This window comes from Anastrepha obliqua, chromosome 5 (assembly GCF_027943255.1).
Source record: "Anastrepha obliqua isolate idAnaObli1 chromosome 5, idAnaObli1_1.0, whole genome shotgun sequence".
Classification (NCBI taxonomy): Eukaryota; Metazoa; Arthropoda; class Insecta; order Diptera; family Tephritidae; genus Anastrepha; species Anastrepha obliqua.
In genome coordinates this window covers 116,927,691-116,941,744 of record NC_072896.1, presented here as the reverse complement: position 1 = coordinate 116,941,744, position 14,054 = coordinate 116,927,691, and the positions used below count along the sequence as shown (strand labels likewise).

General features: G+C 33.7%; 1 protein-coding gene across 4 annotated transcripts in view; it reads right to left on the bottom strand.

Annotated features, from left to right (window-relative positions):
- LOC129248552 (uncharacterized) overlaps positions 1–8,623 on the bottom strand; it is a 59,811-nt gene extending 51,188 nt beyond the window's left edge. Inside the window, exons 1-2 of one of the 4 annotated variants that reach the window (XM_054888144.1) lie at positions 8,571–8,623; positions 7,483–7,565 (exon numbers count right to left, since the gene is read on the bottom strand). The gene's annotated coding sequence lies outside the window, so the exon portion shown is untranslated. Of the gene's footprint in view, positions 1–7,482; positions 7,566–7,928 lie in introns of all 4 variants that reach the window. The other 3 variants (XM_054888141.1, XM_054888140.1, XM_054888142.1) reach the window with 3 other exon arrangements.
- Positions 8,624–14,054: the final 5,431 nt, after the last annotated feature.

Sequence of the window (14,054 nt, the reverse complement as noted above, 5' to 3'; positions counted from 1 at the left end):
TAAAAATTCTGGACAAACTAGACATTCAATGCATATAAATTTCGTTTCCAGCATTTGTTACTAGCTTTCTTACACTGCCAATCCAGTTTCAATTATGAGCACGACAATTTCCTGGTTCTCTATATCACTTAATTGGCGCAATATTAAAATCTTATGAACTAGAAAAATTTCCAGAGATAATTAAAGTAGCAGTGCGCAGGTAGGTATGCGTGTGCTTGACATATTGCTTGTTAGTCAGAGGGTTTTAAGGTTCGATTTGAAGTACGGGAAATGTTGAAAATGTCTTTTCCGTCTTATTTTTTCGCAAGTGGACTTCCCTTAGAGAGAGATCCATGCATGACCGAAGTGCAGCTAAAATATGCAACTTACGTTCAGCAGAAAAGGTCAGGCACTGCTTGTAATTATAAATTTTGACATTTCATTTTTTAAATTTGATTTTAACAAATTTTTAATAAAAACTTAATTTTTTTTTTTGACAAAACGCGTAAGAGCAAACGTTCTAAACTTTGCACTAAATTCAAAAGAATGCATGCAATGAAATTTAACCTAATTTTTTATAGAATACAGCTAAATTTTTAGCAAATCTCATATGAAGAAAAATTCAAGTCCTTGTAAAAAAAATCCATACAAATTTTCAACCAAAATTTTGAAAAAACTTTTATGTTTGCAGTTTTATAGCCCATTCGAGGCTCGAAGGGCCTCAAAAATTGCGTTCCTTTTTAACAATGTTTTTTTTTTGCTTACGGTGTTGAAATTGCGCTCCATATAAAATAATTAGTAGGCGCTCAAGCTCGTCAATCCGCAACAAATCATTTAATTTCAAGCAAACACTAAGGCCGGTTTCGACTTACGGCATACAATTTTCCGGATACGCTAGCCAAAAGTACATTATCTCTATCCAAAGTCTGCGAAATTCCTGAAGAGCGTAGTAAACGCTCTATAGTATATAAGGAATAGCGTGACATTCATCGTGACTTTAGCTTGCCAACTGTGACTAAAGTGTCAAAGCAATTTGTCATAGCTCACAAACAGCGACTAGAAAGGTATTTCAACGGCGCAGCATCCAGTTTATTTCGGTTGGATTCTTCTCGAAGACATTTAAAACGCATAACGGTAGCAGACCTTAAGCAGAGCAAGTAGCGATTATATTGTAAAATGTTTCTTAGAACAAGTTAAATTATCAAATGAAAATTGCTTATTAGAATCCTTTATATATATCCTTTCATTCAATTCCACAACACTTCTACAAAATGAATAAAAATCATTAATAAAACAAAAAACATAAATAAATAAAGAAATGTTATGCACTTTTTTCCTTTAATCAGGAAACGCTGAACTGAATTCATGAAACTGTGCCACTCCAAAAATTTGCGTTTCGTATGCATTTGAAATTGACAAAGAGGCAACGAAATAAGCGGACTTCAATACAATTAAGCGAGATCGACCTTTGGTATCAAAAAGCGATGGTGCCAGCGAAGATAGAGTACTGACTGGACGAAGGACAAGTTAAACAAAGCGACAGGCAACGAAAATGCAAGCAATAAAACATTGAAGTGAGCTGTTTAATTAAGCTCGAAGTGATAAGCGTTTATATATCTTTTGAACTCAATTTTATAGATATTATTCTTTCTATTTCGAAACTGCGCTATTTTTTTTTAACTAGTCTGTAAGAAACTTTACGTGCTCATAGACTCAATGCATAAAAAAAACATACATATCAAAGGCTATACTACGGTGAATATATTTCCACTCCTTCGCTCTAATCTCCCTTCGCAGAAGTTGATGGAGGTGTAAAACTTAAGTGCTGAGAGCCAATGATGTTGCTTTAGGCAGGAAGAAAATACGTTAAGGTAACAAATAATATATTTTTCGGACCAGGTAAGCTCATACAAAGATAAGAATGAAATTACTCAATAAATATCCAGAGCATACTTGAGATATGGAGGAAACCCTTCTCCGTACTAGAAAAGTTCTAATGAGCCGAGATATGAGATTTCAACACCAGAAAGAAAAATAACAACGGCTTATGGAAAAGAGGATTAAGAAACATTATCTGTCTTATATTACCTTCAGGAAAGTAAAGAGAAGCGATCTTAAAATGACGCCTTACATAAATTTAGCCTTTGCAGCTAGTTGCTTACACTTTTCTTTATATATTCCATAATTAAAAATATTATAATTAATTAAATTAAAAAAAAAAATAGCTGTAAACATTAATACTTCATATAAAAGGATGTTACCGCTTACCGAGTATTAAATTGTAGACATTTTAAATTCAAAAATTCAGCTTGGCGTTCAAATACAGTTCAGTGTGTACGGAAAACAGTGCACGTGGCAAGGAACGCGTTAATTGGGCAGTGTAATCATTTATAATTTTATTTCAGTAAATAAATAAATAAAGTGGATATTCCTAGAAGATATATATATGTATTTATAATTTATAGAAGAGAATTTTGAAACAAGGGCCTCACTTTTATGCAAAGTATTTTACTTCCTAAACAAATACTTATAGAGGTACTAGATCACTATTATCAAACCTTCGAGTAAACTTTCTGCTCGACCTGGAGACAAAGCTTCTTCACTACGAATCGAAGGAGAACTTCATTAGCTTCATTTTTGCAGCTGGCTCTAAATGAGGCTGTTTTTATTCAAACTGTGCTCAGTACGCTTGCTTGCAGTTTTTCCTGATATTCAGATTATAATAATTTGCCACAGCCTCATAGATTTTATGTGCAAATACTCAGAACTTAAATACGGAACACATTTTCATTTATACGCAGAGTTAAGGAATAAATAAATTAATGCAGCTGTATAGCGCACAAATTATGTGTATTTTATTCGTTTATTATCATAACTAATTCTACCTTGCACGATTTCTAAACTGTAGAAGCTAATAAGGAAACAATCAATAAACAATAATAGTTTTAGAACAATGATTGTTAAAATAAGAAAAACGCGCTGCAGCAGCACTAAAATATGCCATCCAGTTAGTTTTGGCAAAAATTCAATTCATTGAATTCATACGGATTCAAGCATTTAAATATTCATATATTCAAATACAAAATAATTGAATGCCTGTTATTGATGATTGTCACCTTTTCAGTTTTTGTGCATCTTGAAGGACGCTCAGATGAAGTATGTGCTTTGGTGACAATACTTTTAATTCTGCTGGCACAAAATTCCGCGCAATAGTCGGAAAGTAAATGACATGCTTTATTTTATTACCATGTATCCTAGCAAGTTCCCAATCGAGTATAAAAATTAAAAACAAAGTAGTAGTCATTAAATATGTATATCGAAAATTATAGCAAATAATGGTATCCGATTTTTTGCAATATATTCGGTACTTAATCTTAGCCCAGCCGTTCATAAGATATAACAAATAGTGATACGAGGGTTCCGAAGGAGAAATGGCTTCAGAGTATGGCGGATGTGAAACGAGTTGGAACCCTAATTTTTCGACCACAACTGCTAAGACGTGAGCTCGTGCGTTGTCGTGATGGAAAATAAAAATCACTCGACTCCCTCGATTCAAACGAATATGAAACAAATGCAAAAGAAATATACCGATCTGGCTCAAATTTGATGTGTGTTCTTCCAAGAGATGATACTAACTAAACATAACGTCGATGCGAGCCAGTAGTGCCATCTCTCTAACTTTGCACGGACTTTTCATTCTCACAAGTCGATAAACATTCCGGCTATTACTATCTTAAAGCACTTCAATAATTTTTAAGCAATACCTATATTAACATTTTTAGGTATTATGTTATATGTATTAAACTTTAACACGAATAAAATAACTAAAGTTCAAAAGACTTAAGACACAAACTTGCTCAGGATAATTGGTTCACTAATTAACTGCTATTTGGTTTTTGAGTTAGTTTAAGTTATGAACGAGCTAGTCTAAGCTTTAGTGTTTAAAATGAAATTTTACCGGAAACTTCAAAAAGTTCTTCAATGGAAGACAACAGGTAACAAAACTGTACGTTTTTCTCTCTGATGCTTCCCAGTTTTTATATATATATAATTGGCGCGTACACCCTTTTTGGGTGTTTGGCCGAGCTCCTCCTCCTATTTGTGGTGTGCGTCTTGGTGCAGTTTCAGCCGACTCCGAACGGCAGATATTTTTATGAGTAGCTTTTTCATGGCAGAAATACACTCTTTATTCACAATAATGGCAAAACGAAGTATTTTTTCCTTTTTGAGCAATTTTTAATAGCAAATAACTATAAAAATCTAATAGTTTGAAAACTTTTCACATTCATAAACTGTGATATGAAATTTTTCAACACAAAAACTTTAGTAATGGGTAGGAATTTCCAATATCAAAAAAAAACCATATCTACTATAATGCCATTTACCCAAATGACATTACATCGAAATCATTGATACTTTTTTTAAATGTTGGGGCATATTTCAACTATAATTATTACTAAATATAAATAACTTTTAAAAAGGAATAACTCAAACTTTTAGGGTTTTTAGTAAAATTTCTGGTAATAGAGTTAGATAGCAAGGACGCTTTATCTCGTGTCATGAATGACGGCAATCCGTAAGTAAAAAAAATGCAAAAGCAAAAAAGCAGTGGCAAAGTAGAAATGAACTGATATTTACTAATAAGAAAATAGGAGTAGATTTGCTCACAAAACAATGAATTAAGTAATAATACCTTACTTAGGTGCTTGAAACGGTAGAATGCTACCAGTGTAATAAATAGTATGGGCATTATTTGCGCTTTTTAAATAATTACGATTTCATCAACGGCACGTCGAATATACTCAAGTAGTTAAGGAGTGAAGTAGCGCTATTTTCAAACTGTCTCCACAGAATGCCCAGCTCCTGAGTATTGAACTTGCACAACTTCAATAAGCTAACTGAACGATTAAACAGTTTTTTTCAAATATATCAACTATCGAATACCAGCAGATTCAGATTCTACATAAAATTATAAGAGCAAAAATCAATTAGTTACCTCCGATCGGCAGAGGCCTTTTCATGGAAGAAATACATTTCTTGCCAAGGAACGACTGCTGTTAGAAAAAAGTTCCCTACGCCCTACCAAATGGAAGTCACGCACCAACCCATCGCTACGGCAGCCACACGGAAGCTATCTTTAGTTAATATGAAAATTGATATTAACTAAAGTATTATGAATCTTTCATACCTGTTTTTTTCATAGTTTTTTCTTATATTTTTTCATATATTTTTTCACACTTAAGAAAAACTTATTACAAAATTTTATTTTACATATCAAAATTTTGCTTAAAAAATTATATTTCATGTTTCATTTTTGAATAGCAAAAATGAGGCCACGTAATTGTTTTATAAGGAAATTAACCTTAAACTTGCAAAAAAAAAAAAATAAACAAAACAAAAATTTATTTTACAGGATTTTTTTATTTTTTCTTAAATTTTTTACAATTATGAACGTATTCTCAGACATTGGGGTCCCCTTGACCATTGTTAAAGGGAAATTACACAATTTCTTTCTAAAAAAGGGCAAGACAGATGGAGGTCTGTCTCATCGTGTGCTATTTCAATTACACTATGGCCTCAATACGATATAAACAGAACGCTTAAGGTGATGTGAACCCCCCGCCATTCAATTTCCAAACTCATTGTGGTGTTCACTGGTCACTGGGTGATCGGTAGTCATGCGGAGAAGCTTGGAATTCCGTACAACCCCTATTGCAGAAGCTGTGGAGATCCTGCAGAGAAAGAGATTGTGCAACACTTTCTCTGCAAATGTCCGGCTCTGGCGGCTAGGCGTTTGAGATTCCTTAGCGTGCCCTTTGGGGATGACTTAAATAAATTCTTCAGCCTAGATCCCCTTTCTTTCCTCCACTACATCAACAGCACTGGATGGCTGTAGACGGTTTTCTCTTCCCTAAATTTTTTTTCGCAGGTATTGGTCCGCATTATGGTATCAAAACGGCACGTAAGTGCTACTTGTAGTGTACCTGCGGTACTCTTGCCATAAAATCTACCTACCTACCATGAACGTATTCATTTAAAAAACGAAAAAATCATTACATTTTTAATACAAACTTTTACTTTTTAATTTTTGAATAGAAAAAATGAGGGTACGTGATTGTTTTGCAGGTAAATTAACCCAAAATTTGCAAAAAGAACAAACAAATTTATTTACATTCCAAGACTTAATTAATAAATAAATGTTTCTCTATAATTTTTTTTTCATATTTATAAATTTTTCATTTAAATTTTTTCATAATTTTTTTATCACTTTTTCTTTAAATTACCAACGGATTTATTAAAAAAATATCTCATAATTTTTTTTATAATTTTTATTTATAATTTTTTTCATACATAATTTTATATTTTTTTTTTAATTACCAACGCGTTTATTTAAAGAATCTGATAAATTTTTTTCAATTATTTTTTTCATCATTTTTTTTTAAATTACCAACGCATTTATATCTCAAAATTTTTTTTTTCATAATTTTTATTTATAATTGTTTTCATATATTTTTTTGTATATTTTTTAAACAATGTATAACAATGGTAACAATTATTTTGGTTTTAAAGTTTTTTAGATTAACATAAGATGGCTTTTCTCCACTTTCTATAACCATTTTCTTCATAACCATTTCCTTATTAATTAAAGATAGCTTCTTTCAAAATTTTGGAGGCTCGAAATTATGCGGAATATAAATCTGCTAGGAAAGATGTCGGAAGACTGTTCCGGACCGGACCACCCTACTACACACTCAATACAAAAAAGAGTCGCTAAATTCAAAATATGCTCTTTAAGCGGGACACCGAATATAAAAGGTGGAGTCGATTTTATGAGTAGAATAGAATAATAAGTTGATGAAGTGAAAAGAAATATGAGAACTGGGAGCATCAAATTTGTCTTTAAAACATTGAGTGTGAAGGATACCGTCGACAATGTACACTTTGCATGATTATTTGTTGTAACACTTTATTGGAAAAAATAAAGTGCACTTATAATACGAAGACTAAACTTTGTATTTTATATCAAAGATTTTTTGTTTGTTTTTATTTAAAATTTGAAGAATTTAACTTACTTATTAGTTAAAATGTATTTAGAATTTTTAGAGTTAAGAATGAGAATAAAATCACCTGACGAATAGCCTTTCAAGAATGCACCATAAAACGTTTGCATTTTTGTTCATGAAAGTCTCCTTTTTCTGAGTCTAAAATTTTTAAATTTATGCTCATAAAATATTTTTTAATGAGTTTCATTTAGGGTAACAACCACTTAAAAAGTTGCTACAAGTTCACTGAATTAGTTCTTGTTCGCTAAGAAAAGCGAACAGAACTTCTTCTTCTTCTTCTGTAATTACATATATGGCTTATGTTTTTCTTTAACACAAACTGTGTAAAATGATTTTGGCACATATTAATTTTAATGATCTTATTTTTCCTTTAAAACAATAAATTCTCTTTACTAGAGCAGTTTTCTGCCCTTTTATTATTATTATCCGCAGCACTTACCGTGAAAAAATTGTTAATCCAATATATTTATTGTTGCTATTATTCGTATCCTTTTTTGCTTCGCTCAAAATACTCCTCTCTAACTGCAATTAATTTAGAAACATTTTCGTGATATTATATAATAAATATTAATTTATTTTTAAGTAAACAATTTATTTTATAGTCAAATCTTATTTTTGCGTGTTCAGAAATATTTATTTTTTTGTGTTTTTTTTTTAGAAATAATTATTTATTTTCAGTCAGCAGTCTGTTCTATAATTTTTATGCTATCTATTTTTATTCGCACACTCATTACAGTTTAATTTTTTCTTATAAGTCTTTGCTTTTTCATATATTTCATACACTGAAATATAAATATGTGCAATAACTTTTTACACACACAAGGGCATTTGCACATTGAAACAAAAAAATGTGTACTAAATTTTTCCAAAACTTTTAAAACACACCACTTAGTTCCACTCGAATAGTGTGTTTTATTGTAGCACCGTTATTATTTAATATATTTTAGCGGCTTAAAGCTTCACTACTTAGCAACACTGACGCGCGACACTCACTTGCTGAAGCCGTTCACTCCACTGAACTACTTTTTATGCAATGCAGTGCAAAAGTAGCCCCCGCTGTCAAAAAACCCACTGAAGCACTGATAGTCCGGCGGTCGATAGCCACGAGTTTAGCTCCAAATTTATGTACGTACAACAACTAACAACGGGAAGAAAGAGCAACTTAGCAGCTTAGATGAGATCGACGAAGTGTTAGCGATTAATGCACACACACCTACTTATACACGCACGCGAACTCGTACCAAGAGCCAATAACAAAAAACAAAAAATTCCACACAAGACAAAGTTTTACTAATGCACCCAGTCATACAATGGACACAATCGGCCAACAAATACTTTAAATTCGAGTGTATATGAAAACGAATTGATGCACTGCCAGCCGGCGGCCAACCAACAAATTCAACAAAGGTATAGAATTTTTTGGGGAGTTGAGTTCGTTGGTTTGGGAACAGGAATGGAAATGTTAAACGTACACGAGCCGAACGAATAGCGACGTATGTATGTAGATATGTATGAAATGAAGCGGACCTTTTAACGACAGCAAACTTAGCTGCGACTGCAGACGCGCTTGAATGGCAAACTTGAACTGAACCGGGAATCCGAGCAGCGCATTGAATTTATAAATTGTCTAAGAAGGTGGTGGTATAGGTGCGTGATTGGTGTAAAGCAATAAAGAGTGAGTGCATTTGTCGTAGCCTATAGAGAATTTGTTCGATTTTATTCTCAGCGCAGCGTGTGACAATTGCCAATTGCATATAGTTTGTTACGTGCCATTAGTCGCTGCTGAGTGATGTTATGCATGTTGTGGGTTTTTGCTGTTCTACATTGTGTGGTATGTTCTGAAGAGATGAGCGTAATAAAATTTATTGCTCTCATTACGCGGTGAATTAATTTAATGTTCAAATATCATGATTTTTTTAGTGTAGTCTAATGAGGTGATTAATTCTGTGCTGTGTTAGAACGGGGGCGTCTGTAGTAATTGTGTAATTACATGAAAGTTGAAAAGCGAACTTAAAAAATCTATATGAAAACGTGAACATTTTACAATTTACTGATATGTAATATTGTTACAGTTATTATGCAATGAAACTTCTGTTGTTCGTCCCAAAAAATGTCTGCTCAAGGGGAGAGTAGCTTATTTTAGAACTTTTTAATTTTTTATCGTAATTAATTGAATATCATTTCTTATTTGAATAAAAATTATGAAACAAAATGTGTACGTATTTTTTCAAAATAATAACGAAAGTAAAAATTAATATATATGTGATAAATAAATATATAAACATAAATTAAAGAAAACGTTTCATCTAATAGCAGTCGCCCCTCGGCAAGCAATAGCAAACCTCCGAATGCATTTCTGCCATGAAAGAGATTCTCATAAAACACCACCTGTCTTTCAGATTCTACTTAAAACTGTAGGTCCTTCATTTGTGAACAGCTTCAAGACCCACACTACAAATAGGAGGTGAAGCTCGGTCGAACACCAAATATAAGTGTACGCGCCAATTATTATTATTTTTTTAATAACGAAAATGAAAATGAATATTATATTATATTTATTTCAATAGACAACATAAATCAAGATATATGTATTAGATTAGTCTTGGGCTTCATCTTTTTTAACAATTCGAAAACATTAAAAAGTCATCGATGCAAAATCGCTTCAAGTTTACAACTTCATTCAAAGCCGTTTCGTATGAGAAAATTTCATTCGATTTTTCGGCAATATTTTCAGTGTCAGTACTAAGATCATCAAGCCAAGAAGTCATCATTGCGCTCGAATTTAGTTGACACATTTTTTAAAAAAGATCACAATTTATCCGTGAACTACTCTTTTTTTCATTTAGTAAGTATATCTGTATCTAAGTAACTGCTCAGCAACATTTTTTATATTTTATCCGCCTGTGAGGAGTTCGCGTCCGCTCAATAAGGGTTTTTGACTGTGTGCACGGTTAACATAGCTACAAATTTGGAATTTGAATGGAGCGAAGTCTCCAGAGCTTTTTGCGTTCTGCGTCTATTGTACTGGAGCCAAAAGGTTCTCGAAATAGCACACGAAGAAATGGAGCTCCATCTATTGTGCCTTTTAACAACGATCAATGTGATGCCGATAACTTCTAAAACCAATTCAGTCGACGCCTTCCAGGCAAGCTCATCAGTAATTTCATTTCTCTCTACGCTCCTATGTCCTGGAATCCAGATCAGAGAAAAGTTACCTGCACACCCAAGAGATTTGATCTCCTCCTTAGAGGAGTTGACTAGTTTGAGAACTTCTGCCTGAAAACCACTTGCAGTGTTCGGCATACATAAATTGTCTGATTTACTAAATTAAAAGAGTTTTTTTGGGCAATGAATTTATTGGACCTTTGACCTTTACGCGCTTTATTGCTTGACTGTTTGTATATTTTTTGTATACCATAATTTATACCAAATATTTTCGAACTTATGACGAAATAAGATAAATAATACGTTACGAAAATTAATCAAACTCAACCATAATCAATTTTAGAAATATTTCGACCTATTTGCGCTATCTAGTGGAACATTTTTTCCGATTTTGTTTTATTCCGTTTAAGCGGTATATTGTCGTCTTCTTCTTCGTCTGAGCATCACAGTCCTTGGTGTACCATTGCTTCCTGCTCATGATTATATACAGTTCGATAGGTAGCGTCTTGCAGTCTTACAGGCTCATATATTTTAGGCAATATTTTTCTTTCAAACACCATTAGCTGATTATGGTAATGTCGGTAGTTTTTAGCTCCATAGTTTTTTTTTCTTTTTTTTTTTGTGGGTGAGGTAGGGTTTAAAATGTCTTCGCACTTATAGCGACCGTCGTCTACTGCGTCGTGTGGTGTGTGCCAGTAAAACGATCCCTCCTCTCCTTCTGGGGAGACACCCTTCCCGGAACTGCTTTCTATATTACTTCGGGAGGGCCCAGAATGGCATCCATAAAGAACCAATTCTATTCACCCACGTCTGGGTTCACCATATTTGTAGCCAGCTTTCATGCTATAGGCTCATCTTCTTGTGTCTCTATCTGTGCGGCTTCACTTTGTTGCACTGTGTTGAGGTCAATCTTTTTTTTTCCTAGTACGTGATCGATGTATTTCATTACCGCATTCCAGCTGTCCCCACGTTCTGCTCCCTCAGAGCAATTCTTTCCGCGAGCCATCTGTCACAATCACAACTAAAAAACGTGTGTTCGGCGTCATCGCTCGGTGCTTCGCAGTATATGCACTTCGAATCGGTTACCTTGCCCATACGGTTCATAGTTCGCAACCATAGGGAAGCATGAGGCAGATCAAGGTTTTGTTTATACTTAACTTTTAGTCACGAGATAATAATTTAGACTTAAGCAGTTTGAAATTAGAAAATTAAGACTTAGTTGCTGCTAAAACTCCATCATTTACTGTCATATTGGCTGATATTTTGATACCCAGATTGGCAAGTGTTATATATTTCGAATATAATAAAAAATGTATCCTGTCATACCAACTTGATTCAGAAAATTGTTTAAATTGTAAATTTCTCACACAAAAACTGCCACTGCTTAAAGCCACATTTGCTTTCCATTTTTCAACTCTGCAGAGGGTCTACATTTTATAAGAAGTTAGAAATTTCTGTAATGTCTTCTTATGTTTGCCATTGTCTACCGATGGGCGATCGCTAATGGAAAAAAATTTGTTCTAGGTATTTGTGGTCTCAGTTCCATAATTGGCTTAGAACCCAGGACGTCTAGCTGATATGCCGCGCTTACTCTAGAAATGGACATTTGTGGATTTAAAAAATATTCCTAGTAAATTTTACTCTTGCCCTTAGTTCACTTCATCTCTATGCCCTTTTTCAACCATCACTCTTGCCAAATCGTTTTGATTGCGCTGATCAGAGTGAATGATTGCACTCACCACCCAATATGTTCCACTTTGCCAACCCAGAAAGCAATTCGTGCGCTACACGACTAACGAACATGTAAACAATAGTTTAGCAGAAGCCTTTGAGGCATCAGCACTGGCAGGTCACAAGTTCAAATTGTTTCAAATCAAACGAAGCCCCGAAGGTGTTGAAAACAATTTTTCACTTAAATGCATACCAGTAAAGTTTCAAAAATGAAAAATTGTAAACAAAAACTAAAAAATAAAAAATTCATATCCTCGTAAATAATACTCGCTCAGTTTCGCTCTTTAGGCAGCAGAAATCTGCGCCACACATTTATTGATACTTCACAGTTTGATTTAGTCGCCATAATTTTATTTCCATTTCTTTTTTTTTTTTTTTTGTAATATTTTATGTCTCAACGGATTTGAGTACACATATTTTATGATACAATCTTTCTAACGCATAAATTTTGATATTAAGTCCGGCTTTGTTGGAGGTAAATAGTAAATATGCAGGAGCAGATTTGTGTTGGAGGTAAAGTGAATTAAGTTGTTGCAAAATTTTATGTTTGCAGAGCTTTTTTTTGTTTTGGTTTAGCAAACTACTTTGTATTTAAGTGTATAAATAAATGTTTGCATTGCGCTTTTAAGTTCACTACATTAAATAATGATTTATGATTAATTAAAATTAACGACATGAGCAATTGAATTACGCAAGCCACACGTAAGCAATAATTTTTTTGAAAATTCTGAGTTGTATGAAAATTTATTAGCAAACTGCCCAATTACAAGTTGCAGTAAAAATAAGAATATGCGCATAATGAATTGTATACAATGGCAAAGAAGAAGAAATCAAGCCAAATTTAACTGGCTGACCAAACGACCTTTTGAAAATTAAAGAAAACAAAAAAATATGAAGAATAAAACGAGGTCGAAATATATAGAAATCAAGCGGTTTTGTTAGCAGACGTAATCACATAGAGTTTGTCAAGGAAGAGTTTCTACATCTAAAAATCTAGTGAAATTCAAATATTTTGTTTGATGATTTTTGTTTTGTTTAATCTTTGGTTTTATTTGACTAATCTAAACAATTCAAAACCCAATAGTAGGAAGTAAAGTTAGTCCGTTTAAAAACACCACAAATATAAAAAGCAAAAATAATATACACTTCAAACACAGCCTTCAAGAAAGTATTTTTACATTTGCTGTTAATGGCTTTAAGTTATCATCATCATTCACAGCATTACAACGCGGGGTGTGTCAAAGCTTCCTTCACAAAACTCATCCAAAGTGTTCTATCGCTTGCTTTTCCTTCGTAGTTGCGAATTCCCATTGCTGTGAGATCGCTTCCATTGAGCAGGCATACGGAGCACGTGACCTAGCCAGCGCATCCGCTGCGCCTTTACAAAACGCACAGCTGTCTCGTCTTGGATAAGTTCGTTCAATTCCGAGATGTACCTAATTCTGTAGCTGCCATCTTCATTTTTAATGGGTCCGAGCACTTTCCTTAAAATTTTCCTTTCGAAGTCAGCTTCGTAGATCTAGATAAAAGACGAGACCTGAACAAACTAAGGTTGGGTAGTGGAAAAAGTCTTTTCGTATTTCTAATCAAACTTCAACTCATTTTTTTATATTTATAATGAACTTTATTAAATCAAATATGTACCATTTTGGTCGACCACCTTTTGCCATTTTTCTTCTAGAGACATTATTCCATCAGTGTAAAACTTTTGCGGTTTCTCGGCGAAAAACTGCGGCAAGTAATTTTCACAGGCTTCTATTGAAGTCAACTTTACTCCATTAAAGGAGTTCTGCATTGACCGAAACAAATGGTAGTCCGATGGTGCAAGGTCAGGGCTATATGGTGGATGCATCAAAACTTCCCAGCCAAGCTCTCCACGTTTTTGCCGAGTCATCAAAGATGTGTGTGGCCTAGCGTTGTCCTGATGGAAGACGACACCCTTTCTGCTGATCAGTTCTGGCCGTTTTTTTCGATTGCTTGCTTCAATCTCATCAGTTGTTGACAGTAAAGTGTAGAATCTATCGTTCGAGCAGGCTGGAGCAGCTCATAGTGGATGATTCCTTTCCAATCCCACCAAACACACAGCATAACCTTTCGAGGCGTTAATCCTGGCTT